We start from the raw sequence: 12,757 nt of genomic DNA, 5'->3' as shown, positions 1-12,757 counted from the left end.
GATAAAGCAAATGCTAATACCTCTATTATCTGATAGAGACCTTCCAAATGATACAAATCTTATCTTTCCTGCTGTTTTGCTGTCTGCTTTTTCTAATGCTCTTTTTGTCATTGAGAGGTTATTACAACATGAGCCATATTGTATTTATAAACATCACGTGTTTCCTTGATATGACTTGCAGTGTCTGCCAAACAGAACACATGGAAGAAACATTTCTCATTAGCTCAGCATTGGTTTTGGTTATACTGATTTCCGGGACAGGAAAAATGCCTTCCTTACTCAGATTTAACTTTCATACGGTAGAAAGAAAGCCTCTGAGTGTCCATGAAATCTCTTGAACAGAGACACTGCAGCTCTTGTAGCCCACATACTTTGTCTGAGGAAAAGAGAAAAAGCACTTTATTTTAAAGAGCAAATGTAATGGCATCTGTTGCTGAAACTAATTCTGAATTAGAATACCTGCCAAAGTCATCTAGAAACAGAACTCACCAAGAGATGTAAGGTAAGATGATGCTTCTAAATAAAGAAGGATATCTAATTCCTGTTTTCTTTTTTTTATCTTTCCAAACTGAAAGATATTTTCATATTAACTAGGAATTTAAATCATAACAATGGAAACTGTTTCTTCTTGCTTCAGCTGTATGAGAAAATAAATGTTTAACTGCTCTCTAAATCACCAAACTCTACTTTCAGATTTTATGTCTGGTTTCAAACTTACATACTGAACATGAACAGTTATTTTCCAACTTACCATTACAAATCTTGCTGAAATTGGAACAAAATATATAATAGAAGTCTCTGATGTTCTGGATTTTTTTAAATGATATGGATTTTCCTACTTTTGCCTTTAGTGGCTTTTCAGTATTTGCCAATTATTTATGCAACTACAGACCTGCAGACACTGAGAAGTACCTGCATCCAATCAAACTGTGATGAGAGACTGTAAATGTACCTGTTCTCTTTCATTCATATGTCCTTTGATATACAATACCTACTGCTGTACAAAGCCTAAGTTAGTGGGAAAGTGGATAGAATTACAAAGAAAAAAATATTTTTTTTTTAATTTTAGCTATACATAAAACAATATATTAGTCTCAAACATTTTCCAGCCAAAAGCTGGTCTGTTTGAAGATACAGATCCTATGTTACAGTTGGATGGATACTGCACTGATGCCTATTTTCCTTGGTGTATTATATTTATTTCACAAACATTGTGTGTAAGGAATATAAGGAATATAACTGTATAGATCCTGTTACTATACCAACATTTTAAAAGATACCTCTTCTTTCTTAAAAGAAATTGTCAAGTAATGGGGATGGATTTTAAGTTTACATCAAGCTAGAGGTTGAAAGAAAGTGTCATGTTCTTGTTATTAAACTGTTCAAGGAACACGAGTTTGCCACACCCATGCAGTAATCTCCCAGTTAGTCTAAGAGGAGCGTCATATGGTAGATATCACGAACCAGTTACCTGGAAACTCCCAGAGAGTGGAATTTTTAGGGGGAGAGTTCTTTATTTCCTGCTAACAGGCCTGTATTCAAGCTGGCCTGCCTTTCATGTTGAGGTTTTCTTAGAGCTTATCCTGGAGCTGATGTAGTTACTTCATGTCAACATACTATCTGTCTTCGGTAAAGGTCTCTTCAACCCTTCATTAAAACAAGAAATCTTACCTCTCACATAAATCTGAGGTTCTGAGGGAAAGCTTTTGCTGCCTTCAGTGGGAGCTTGCCCTGAATAAAAACATAAGGATTGGATTTGAGTCTATTTTTTATTGTCTACTAGTTTCTGGTTTTATTCTTACTCCACCTCTTTTTACATAATGTTTCCTTCTGCCAATTCTTTAGAAATTTTGTTCTCTCTCTTTTTTTTTTTTTTTCCCACTGCCCTTGCTTTTAGTAGAACAGTTTGCACTAATTTAACTGTTCACTTGAAACTCCTAAATAGCTGACAGTCACATGTTGCTGGAGCTCCCTGAACACACTGACAAATTATAAAAGTGCTCATAGTTGTGACCTCCCTTACAACGAGGCAAGCTCCTCCTTTTTGTCCTTTGTAAACCAGGTAGCTTATCTGAATTGCTGGAGTCCCGCAAGTCAAAGTCCAGTCGAGTTTTATGATTTCCAGCTTCCCAAATGAGCTGTTACTCAAACAGGGGTTAAAAATCACTTTGTGAAAGTGGGCATTTTGCTACTATGGTTCCTAGAAAGTTAGTAAAGTTAGAAACAATGTTTTCTCTTCTACAAACAAGCCATTCATTTATTATTCAGGACCTTAGCTTTCCCAAGTTTTTCACAAATCCAACGTGTTCACTTCATGATCATGTCCCAGATTTTCTGCTTTCCACTGAGTCTTCGCTTCAGTATGTTGTTAGTTACCTGCCTCCAGATAAGCCTTATGAATACTAAAGGGAGGAGTTAACCAGTACCTGGTGTTTAAGAGAATACAGCTGTGTATCTGAGGATCTTGATTCTTCTCCATGTAGGATTGTACTTTTTTCTATTAAGGGCTCTGGAAAACTAATCAGACTTCTGAAAGTATGAGCAGTAAAAATATTTTTTCTTGGATACATATTAAAATCTGGGGTTAAAAAAAGCCTCAGCTGGCAAAAGCAAGACACTTGCAAATATCAGCACGCAACAGGACTCCGTGAGAAATGATGTGATGCTGAAATTATTTTTCATCTGAATGTATGCTTTTCTTACGTCATCCCAAATTTGAACTCCATGTGACTAAGTAAAAAGACTGAAAGGGTGTATTGGGTAAAGGGCTAGTCCCTCAATCACTTAATATTTACTATAGATAGCTTGGCCTTAAGGTAAACTAGGTTGTTTACTTCAACCATGCTGACCAATTTATGTATTTTTTGGATAGAAGGAGGAAGTAAAACGGAAAGAAAATGTTGGATTCAGACTGTATAGGAAGAAGTTTGTGATCTAAAAGGACTCTTAGTTGAGGCACTGATAGCACTTTAAACATTGCAAAAGACATACTTACAACTGCAAATGCTGTTTGACCTTACAGCTCTCAGATGCGGTGTGGCTTGGACACTTGCATCACAAAACCCAGCTGTGAAAAAGACTTCCATGACCATTTCTCCTGCCAGTAGTGCTGACTCCACAACTCAGCACAGCAACTTATTTCTTCTTATTTGCTGTGTGCTTATATTGGAAGAAACAGGTGTAAGCATGCTGCTTATGTCTTTTCATTATCAGCTCTGTTTTAGAATATTTTTATATTATTTACATCCTAACCTATTTCATGTATCTGTAATAGAAATTGTATTGACTCAGTTGTTCCGTAATGTCAGATGAGACCAAGCGTTATGCTTTCTTTTATGTTCATTTAACTATATCAACTTGTTCAGTTTTATTTGGCTTCAGTGCAGTGAGAAGAGATACAAATATGGAACAAAAATAAGAGCTGAATTGTTAGTACAGGGAGTCAGAAAGCCATGCATTTATTTTGATTTATGAGTGCAGTTACTAAAAGTATTTCTTTTTTTTTAAGAGCAGAAATTTGATATGCAGCATATTTAAACCAAATAAAAATGCTGATCTGTACCAGAACTATACATGTTTGAAACTATTCCTTTTTTGGAAAAAAAAGAGATGACCCCATCAGTTCTGTGGTGCCCTGAGGAAGTGCTGAAATTGAGACTGGTCTGAAGGGTTTGGCTCCCTGCATTGGTGGCGGCTGTCTGTGTTACGTACATGGTGTCCTTCATCTCTTCAAAGAGAATGGGGAGGATGAAGGAAATGCTTGCTGCATTTTCATGAATTGCATGACTGTGTGTTCTCAGAAAATTCTACCATAAAAAGCATCAGTGGAAAAGCAAAAGAAAGGAGCAGTTGGTTTGAAAGCAAAAGCAACAGTTGGTTTGAATGCAGCACTAGTTTTGAGGGTTGTCAGAATGTTAACTTTAGAAAAATAGATCAGTAACAGTTTTTATCTGTTCAATCCAAACAGTCTAACAACTCATGGGATGGGTGGGCCATGCTGTACTGATGAGTTAAATGTGGATACTGGCAAATCAATGATGTAATTATGTAAATCCGACCTTTTTAGGATTGAAATGTGTTATGTTTCAGTGTGTTTATATTTTTGTCATTTGTGATAACACCCTGAAAAATCTTGGCTAAAGTGCCAAGAGTTTTTTTAATGTACTCACCACACTATTCTGTCTGCATAGTACACTAAGGAAGCATAGGGAAAAAAAGCATGAGAAATTTATTAACTTCTCTTTGCTTAATTGGATAATCTAAACATTTTTTTTTGACTCTCCAATTTCATTTTTTCATTGGAAATTAAATACATAAATAGGCAGAAATGCTTGCCTGTTAACTGATCTGGATGTTCGTCTTGCTGATCAGGAGTACTGGTAGCAGTGAGATAGCTCAAATGATGAAATGTTGCTGGGGAAATAAACCTCCACACAGAGGTACTGTGATTTCAGTCAGGCCAATGCAAAATGTTCTGCATCTCATCCATATTCTTGCTCAGTTTGCCTAAAGCACGGCTAGACTGGAAGCTCTCATGGGACAGCTCTGGGTCAAGCTCCAAGGGGCCTTAGCTCCCTTCTCTTCCAAGCAGAGTTCAGCCAGTGTGTCACCAAAGTTGTCTCACTGGCAGCCAATCTGTGACAGTGTCAACTAGGGAGTGTCAACAGGTTCAGTACAGGTATAACCAGGATAGTCCAAATACAGAGCCTGCTCTTCTAGCTAGATTTAAGGTGATACATGTTGTAAGCTTACCATTTTATGGGAGGAAGTATGATGTTGCATTCCTCTTATTTTTCTATTTGCTTCTTATTTTACACCTGAAAAAAAGGTAGTCTTAGTCTAGGAATGGGAAGGGCTGTTGAACAGTATGATGGTCAAAGAGCTCTTGATGTGCAGGTGTGCTTGGGGTCATGAGTCTGTGTGGTCAGGGGGTTGATAACATGATGGAATTGATAAGGGAAAATGTTCTCTGAGAAGTAAGGGCTGCGTGCACAGGTGCATGCACACACACATGACATGTCTCACCATTTGTCAGAACTGGGTAATGATTTCATCAAACCAGAATTTCTGTTGTCCCCCACTAATGACACGTACAAAGGGCAACAGCCACCTCAGCGTTCTCTCAGCACTCAGTCCCACTGCATGTTGTGTCTCAGAGAAGTTGCACTAAGGCCTGACTTTTAAAGAGCTTTTAGAGTTACTTCCTGCAGTGTCTCAGGGAGATGAAGCTGTTTTGAACCTTAACTGCATCTTCAGTAGTAATGGCTGCACTAAGTGCTAGGTTTCAAAAGCCATTTGTAGCTTTAAAATTCATCTCAAATATCTTTATTTGAATATGAGGGTGGCTGGCAAAGGCAAGTGATGGCCTTAGCTTCTTTACCCATGTCTTCAAGCATTTGTGGGTCGCTCCAGCTGGCATTTTCCTGAAGTGTTCTGCTCACTTCTTTCCAAAAACTACCCTCATGTTCTGACCACACTTCTTACAAAAAAACTCCTCAGAACACCAACCAAACTAAAGAAGTTTATATTGGATGTTCTCCTTTCTCATCCCTCTTCTCCTTCCTTTCTTGCTCCCTCCCTCTCCTTCTCATGCCTGCTAGGCTGCAGCATTGTTATAACAAGAACTAATGCAAAATCTTCTAGCCTTAAGAAAAATTTGCATTAGTTCATGTTTTTCCACCTAATTCTGTTTTTTTTTTCCTTTCATTGAATTTTTTGTTGATTTGCCCTTCATATGCTACGGTCTCTCTCACTGCTCTTTTTCTCATCAGTTCCTCACATCCCAGTTTAAGTATGTCTCCTGTTTTTGTTTCTTTGTTATTTATTCTCCATTTTTTGCTTTTAATTTCTCAGCACTCCGTTGCCAATACTACTTTCTTTCATCCTTGGACTCTTTCACAAACTCCTATTACTGTCCTTCACCATATCTCATTCCCTTTTTGTTTTATCTTTTTTTCCTCTTTTTTCTGTAGTTTTACACTGAGAATTCCCTATTACCTTTCCACATAATTTTTCTTTTCCTCCTCTCTCTATTCCCATTTTCATGGAATCACAGAGTCATTTAGGTTGAAAAGAACCTTTAAGATCACCAGTCCAAGTCATTAGTTATGTTAGCTAAATGTTTGCAGCATGTGATTTGCTACTTTTTTTGCTACATATCTTCATTACCTGTTGACTAAGAAGGATAAATTTCCTGCCACAAAATCAGTCCTCTGCATTTAGAAGTTAAAAAGTTTAGGCATAAATACATGTGCTAATGGTAGGACAGAGGAAGAGGAGAATGAAAAGTAGGTCTGCTTCTGTATTGTTCTGTTGATAAATAAACGGTGTTTATTGCCAGCTTCAGGAGAGAGACCTTTAATTCTTAGTTTAGTCAAACAGGAACCACAGGCCAGATTGGATCCACCAGGTGGATCACAGCAATGTCCACTGCATGGACCAGCAAGTAGCAACTGGAATGAAGCTGCTGTTGTCCTTTCTAGTTATAGGATCTCAGCTTGAATTATAAAGAAGAAAGAAAAAAAAGGAAGAAAGTAGGATGAGAAACAGAGCAGAGTGAGCTAAATGAAAAGACATATGGACAGGCTCACTAGAAAGAATTAGGAAAAAAATCTAATCCTTACAAGCTTAGTGTAGAAATTGCCGCCCACTGCAGTCAGTGGCAAGAGGTTGGGAGTGCCAAAGGACAGCTTGTCCCACCCAGCTCTAAGGGAATGAACTGACTCTGGTGGGTTCCTGGCTGACTGGCTTTTAACGCAGCATTAGGTGAGACAAATCCTCAATACAAAGCAACTAATATTGCCTCTTTACTTTTTGAGAGGTGCCTAATGCATACATGTCTGTGATACATGCTGTGATACTTTCCTATAGCTGGGAAAATGTCCTTGTTTAAATCAGTACAGAAATGAGGAGGAAGCATGAGGTTTAAATTACAGGGTAGAAAGACAGACTGCAGACCTGACGTAATAGTTCAGTTTTGCAGAACCTTCTTCATGCAACTCCACAGAGAATTGGCTATATTTGTTCTAGTACACTTAAAAAAATTTTTGAGAGGCTTATAGTGCTTCCAGCAGAGGATTTCCCATGTGTACTTGCTTGCTTTAACTTTTTAAATCCCTAAAAATCAAAAATTTCTGATTGAATTGATCTGCCACCACAAAAGTATGGGCCAAAAATTTACTGCTGGTATGCAAAACGTGTATGTATGTATGTATATTTAATTTTAATACACAGGTTACAACAAAGCACTGTTCTCTTTGGAGCTCAGGTGCTCACCTGTGGGCTGGTTCAAAGGCTTCATGCACAGATTGCTCCACACTGCAAGCTCCAGCTGTTCTGGAGAGTGTGCTGCTTTGCCAGTAGTGAAGCTGTAGAGCTGCCTGTCCCCTTTATAGTGGTTCATTCTAGCTGGTGCTATAATGTGCTCTGTGGTGTGAGAAGGCTTTTTGTTTATTTGTTTGCATTTCTTTTTTAAGAACTAGGGAGTTTGGAGTAAGTATAAGAGAACTTTATGGTACTTATGTTTACCTCAAGGCGTATCTGTTTCAATGCATGCCTTTGGAATCAGTAAACAGAGGGAATAGCAAACAATATATATGTTTAGAAGAAGATAGTGTGGTCTGTACATAATCTCAAACCAGTATGTGTTAGGCAGCCAGAGCTGTTCTGTTCCCTCCCTGTTTGTTTAGCTTGGCCTCTCAAATTCAAAGAGCTTCTGTAGGGTTTTCAGTCTTCAAAGGAACACCACGCACATCCTTGTAAGTATAAATATGGGCAGTGGGCTGGAGAGCAAATGTGAGAAAGTTGAGGCCGGTTTGAAAGAGTTTTTTGGGGTCATGGAGAGCAGTGTGGAGAGCAGAGTGGCACCAGCACAGCCTGGCTGGGCACTGGGGAGTGTGTCACCTCAGTGCCTTTGTGAACGACAGCAGCTTGGGGGGCTGTGTCCTGCTCCCTCATTTTTGCCACAGGGAAGCAACTGAGACTGAGATCAGGATGGCATAGGAACCCTTTTTTCTTCTCTGCTGAATGTTTAGGGGCAAAGCTAAGGGTGAATCACTCTCATTGTAAAAAGTGAATAATCACACTGAGAAGTCCCTGTCATGGTGCCACCCTAAACAGAGAAAAGAAAGATACTGATCCTGGTTCTCCAGCTGCCTTCATGAGTTTTGTGTATCAGAGGCAGCAAATTTAGGAGACCCTGCAGACAACTCCACAGATTCATCTTTGTTGTCCCAAACTGTTGGTTTCTTGGATCGAAGTTAGAAGCTGGGTGGGCTGTAGGACTGGTAAATGGCATGAGACTTTCCTTGGCAAAAAAACTCCCAAAAAACAACAAAAAAAGCTACCCCAAAACCAAACCCACACCCAAACCCCTAAACCAGAACCTCCCAAAACCAGAAGAAAATAATACTTCTTTTGTAGTACATCTGTAAAAGCTGTCATCATCAAACTGTCTTTCCATTTGGATTTTGCTGTACTGAACTAACTTGTTGGATTTGAGCAAAACCCCACTGACTCCATCACAAGCTTTGTTCCAGAGTGCTGAGAACAAAACCAAGTCCTGAGTTAGTGACCAGTAATCGCTGTAAGTGCTTCCCTGTTTTCTGTCAAGGAAATAGTTGTTTACAGCAGTACAAGGCATTAACTACTTAATTATTTTCATTCATGAAAGTATTATTAAGGGAATAGAAACCAAAAGAGCTGTTATCAGGAACAGAAAAACCTTTGATCAGCAGTCAAACAATAACTTACGTTTATGCCACTTGTGTATACCCCACAGTAGACTTCAAAATATATTTACTGGTTTTATAACTGTGTGTTTACTGATGTCTAAACTCTTAAGATTTTTTTTTCTGCTTCAAAATGAGGCAAACAAGCAGAAAATAAGGGATTGTGATGAGCAAATTGATGGAAAGGTCCAACGGACCGACATTGTTAATAACATAGAATAAAGGAGGGTATGAGAGTGGCTGGTGTTACAGGTCTGTGGTAACTTGAACCTGTCATTAATATAGATGTTAACATTGGTTCTAAAGTCCCAAATTAACCTAAACTTACAGGCTTGATCTCAGTGAAGCACAGGGTGTTGTGCCTCTTAGGGGCATGCCCTTTGTTTATACTGAAAAGGAGCTCTAGTTCTATACAGTATTTTATAAACAAATATATGGCAAGTAATTATACATAGGATGATACATGGAAAGTTAGACAATGCTTGAGGGTTCTGATAAAGTGATTGAAATGGAAAGTGATGCTTGAGTTGTTTGTATGCATTGTTGGAACCTACAAATTAAATTACAGCCTTGGTAATGATGTAACTGCAATATTTATTATGTTGTGCTGATCTGATATATTTTAAAATTAAAAAAAGATTAATTCATCTCATGAAAAACTTTTTGTATGCATCCGCCATACTTGAAGATTCTTGCGTACTGTGTCATACATATGGAAAACTAGTTGTAGTGTGTCTGATGTTCTGGGATATACTTTATCATGCTAGAGTGCAATTACTGCAAATATGCAGCCTATCAGCTTGGAATTGATTGCAGGGAAACTGAAGTAAAATATAGTCGTCTTTTTTATCTTGCATACTAGCATGATAATGTTATTTGTCACTGCAGGTTTGCTAGCCTGCAAGGAAGAGCATGGATGGAAGAATATACTCAGCAACTGTTGGAAAACCTGTGTGGCATTAAAGTGTACTAGAAGAATCTGCTTATATTTCTTATTCTTGATGTTTTTGAGTCTGGTTGGTCCACTGACCTAAGCAGCTTTTTATCTAGGTCAAGTATATACATCCATTCATTAAAAGAGGATGCTTGACTGGTTAGTTAAACCTGCCAAATATAAACCAGATGCTTCAATAGTAAATACTGCTTTACTCCTATACTGCAAGAAACCAGCCTTGACTGATTAAATTTGAAATAAAAATAAATAGGTTTAACATTGTTTCTGTGCCATAAAAATAGCTTATTATAGGGCTAGTGCAAATATTTAGTAAAAACAATATTTTAAAATATTGAAACTGAAAAGTAAACATTTAAGACAAAATGAAATATTTTACATTTCTAAAAAAATTATATTAGGCTACATATAAATTTTGTGAAGTTCTGGTCAAGATCAATAATGGCATACAAATTTACAGTGTACATTACAAATTAGAAATCATAGCAGCTGTCTACAAAACTGGAAGAATTCTCTACTGTTAGGCTGGGTGTAGTAAGGGGTGGAACACCTGGATTTTTAGTTTTGTCTACCAGATCTGATATGATCTTTGTCCTGTTACTTAAGTGCATTGTGTCAAATTGCCCTTTTGTAGCGGAAGTGAATGATGCCTCCTTCAGTAATGGCTGAGACACTGAGAGTAGTACTGTGAAACAGAAATGCTGCTCCAGGAAGGTCCCATTATAACTGATTCTGTACAGCAATATTAGGTCATGGTCATGTGCTTAATTTGGATTTTGATTCTTCTGAATGCCAGTCATGGTGGTATAGGCAATTTTTCCTTGCATAAAAAAAAAATTGAGACAAAACCCCAAACCAACCCTCCTAAAGTACAAGATAACCACAGGACTGGGAAGGGCTCATATCATGAGATTTTCCCCCATGATACTTCAGTGCCATCTCTTTTAGACTGTAACTACTGTATTTTTAAGGAAACAATTTCCGTACTCTATGGTCTTTTGGGGTGAGGGGATGGAAGGGAGGGAAGCATTCTTTTTGTTCTGATTTTTGAAAATATATTTGCCTTCTCTATTGTACCCTCTTTTAAAAATAATAATAATAAAAAAAAGCCAAACAACAACTAATCATAATAGCTAGTGTAGTGTGCTGCAGAGATAACGAGATGGATCTATGGGGACCCTGAAGTTCAGGTTAACCAAGAGGCTCAGGTGCCCGGTTAATGAGTAGACAGCCTCCTCCATGGGAGGAGCTTGTGCTTCCTTCTACCGAGCGTCACTACCAATCTGAGTAGGTGAAAAGCTTCTAAGGTTTATAACTGCTGGATTTTTTTTTCTAGAATTCTATGTACTGGGTTTGCTAAATAGTTGGAGGTCTTCACCTGTTAGGGAAATAATATGTATGTGCCTCATATTGTTGCCTTTGAAATGCACTCTCTTACCAAAACAGGGGTTACTCACTATTTTATTTATGACTTTCCCCTTTGTGAGTCTCTTTTGTGGTTCACTCCATAATGTTAGTCTCTTTCTGTGCATCTTATAGGCACACATTAAAAAATGATTGAGTGATTGAATCACATAGCGTTGCACAGTTTGTCACTGGGTGACATGCCAAGGAGGTTATTTAGTGACTAATTTCGAAGGGGAGGAGAAATCACAGGCTTGTCATGTGGAAAAGTACTTCAGTCTATTGAAGCAGCATTACTTATATGACCGGATAAAGCAACATGGCCTGTCCCTGTTGTGAGCAGAGGGAACAAGGAGCATTTTTACTGTTTCAAAACCTTTCCCCAGAAGATATGGATATACAAAATATTATACCATAGACCAAGGATTCAGATTCAAGACTGAAAACAAAAAGTGCTTTATTAGAAGAAGTGGAACGAAATGTTCATCTCACTGCTGTAGCCATACAAGTGATTTCTGTAACTAACAGTAAGTGGCTTTAATTATTTCAGAGCAAAAATCTTTTCAAAGATTGTTTTATGTGTCCATCAGTAGCAATGTTGTCTTAGAGTGTAGTAAGAGTGCTAATGTTTTAAATTGTGGAGCCAAATATTTAGAGTAGCATCAGGATAGCTGAAGAAATTATGCTCTAAAGAGCAGACTGTGTAGGATTTGGTCTGAAAACTCTGTGTTTGTTTGCATGATCTATCTTCAGCATGCACACTGACTTACAGGCAAGGTGAAGCAATCAGACATTTTTGATATTACTATTACATTTGTTTTGTGGTTAGCTTAGAATTTTATGGATCTGTTTTACATTCAGTAAAAAGTGAACTAGGTATTCTTTGTTTTCCCCATGGGAACTTTAGGATATGGTATGAATTAAGGTTGTATATAGTCAGGGATATAAAAGAACATACTGAGACATGTAAAATACCTTGAGGTAAAACATTTGGAGAGACCAAATGTAGAGACTGGATTCATGCACAAGTGTGCATTAAACATACAGGTATAAAATAAGGGACAGTAATGTTGAGAATGTGTTTGATGCTCTGTATCATGGCAAGGGAATTGATGCTGTGTCTGAGCTTCAAGTCGGTGCATGGGTAATTAGAATATGGTATCCTAAAAGCTCTGCTTTTGGAGATCAAATAGTGCTTTTTCCATAACCTTTGTGTACACCTGCACAACTGGGAGAAAGATACAGGGACTGGATGTCGCAGTGATATTGGATAGTATGGTGTTGACACTTGATTATGGTTAACTCAGGATGCCTCCTTTCTGGAGGGTCATGTTATGTCCTCTAAATTCCACCTCCTAGGATAGTGAGCATCATCTTCTGGTTGTCTTGTTTGTTCATGCCAACTTCTAGCTAACTGAGCCTGGCCAAAAAAAGAAGTAATCTATGAACATAGAAACTGGAAGACTGGGTGGATTTGTCATCATTAACCATCACAGACCCATCCTAAGAAACATCTTATATTGACTGATTGCAGTGTTTTTGATCAAGGGAAAGAAAAAACAGAATTAAGAGCATAAATGGAAGAATAAAAACCCAGTTGTTCTCTTGAGGTATCCACCATATATGTAATCAGTCCTTAGAAACAGAGAACAACTGTTTCTTAGATGTTCTG

At 37.9% G+C, this 12,757-nt stretch overlaps 1 protein-coding gene across 18 annotated transcripts in view; it reads left to right on the top strand.

Annotated features, from left to right (window-relative positions):
- The window catches only part of KIAA1217 (KIAA1217 ortholog), a 355,614-nt gene that overhangs the window by 289,634 nt on the left and 53,223 nt on the right, over positions 1-12,757 (top strand). Inside the window, exon 1 of one of the 18 annotated variants that reach the window (XM_027894503.1) lies at positions 11,376-11,612. The exons of the other annotated variants lie outside the window; for them this stretch is intronic. The gene's annotated coding sequence lies outside the window, so the exon portion shown is untranslated. Of the gene's footprint in view, positions 1-11,375; positions 11,613-12,757 lie in introns of those variants that run through there. 18 annotated transcript variants of the gene reach the window in all.

This window comes from Empidonax traillii, unplaced genomic scaffold (assembly GCF_003031625.1).
Source record: "Empidonax traillii isolate 1590-97213 ecotype Southwest subspecies unplaced genomic scaffold, ASM303162v1 scaffold430:size563586, whole genome shotgun sequence".
NCBI classification, from domain to species: domain Eukaryota; kingdom Metazoa; phylum Chordata; class Aves; order Passeriformes; family Tyrannidae; genus Empidonax; species Empidonax traillii.
The sequence above is the reverse complement of the archived record's forward strand: the minus strand, read 5'-3'. Positions and strand labels throughout refer to the sequence as shown.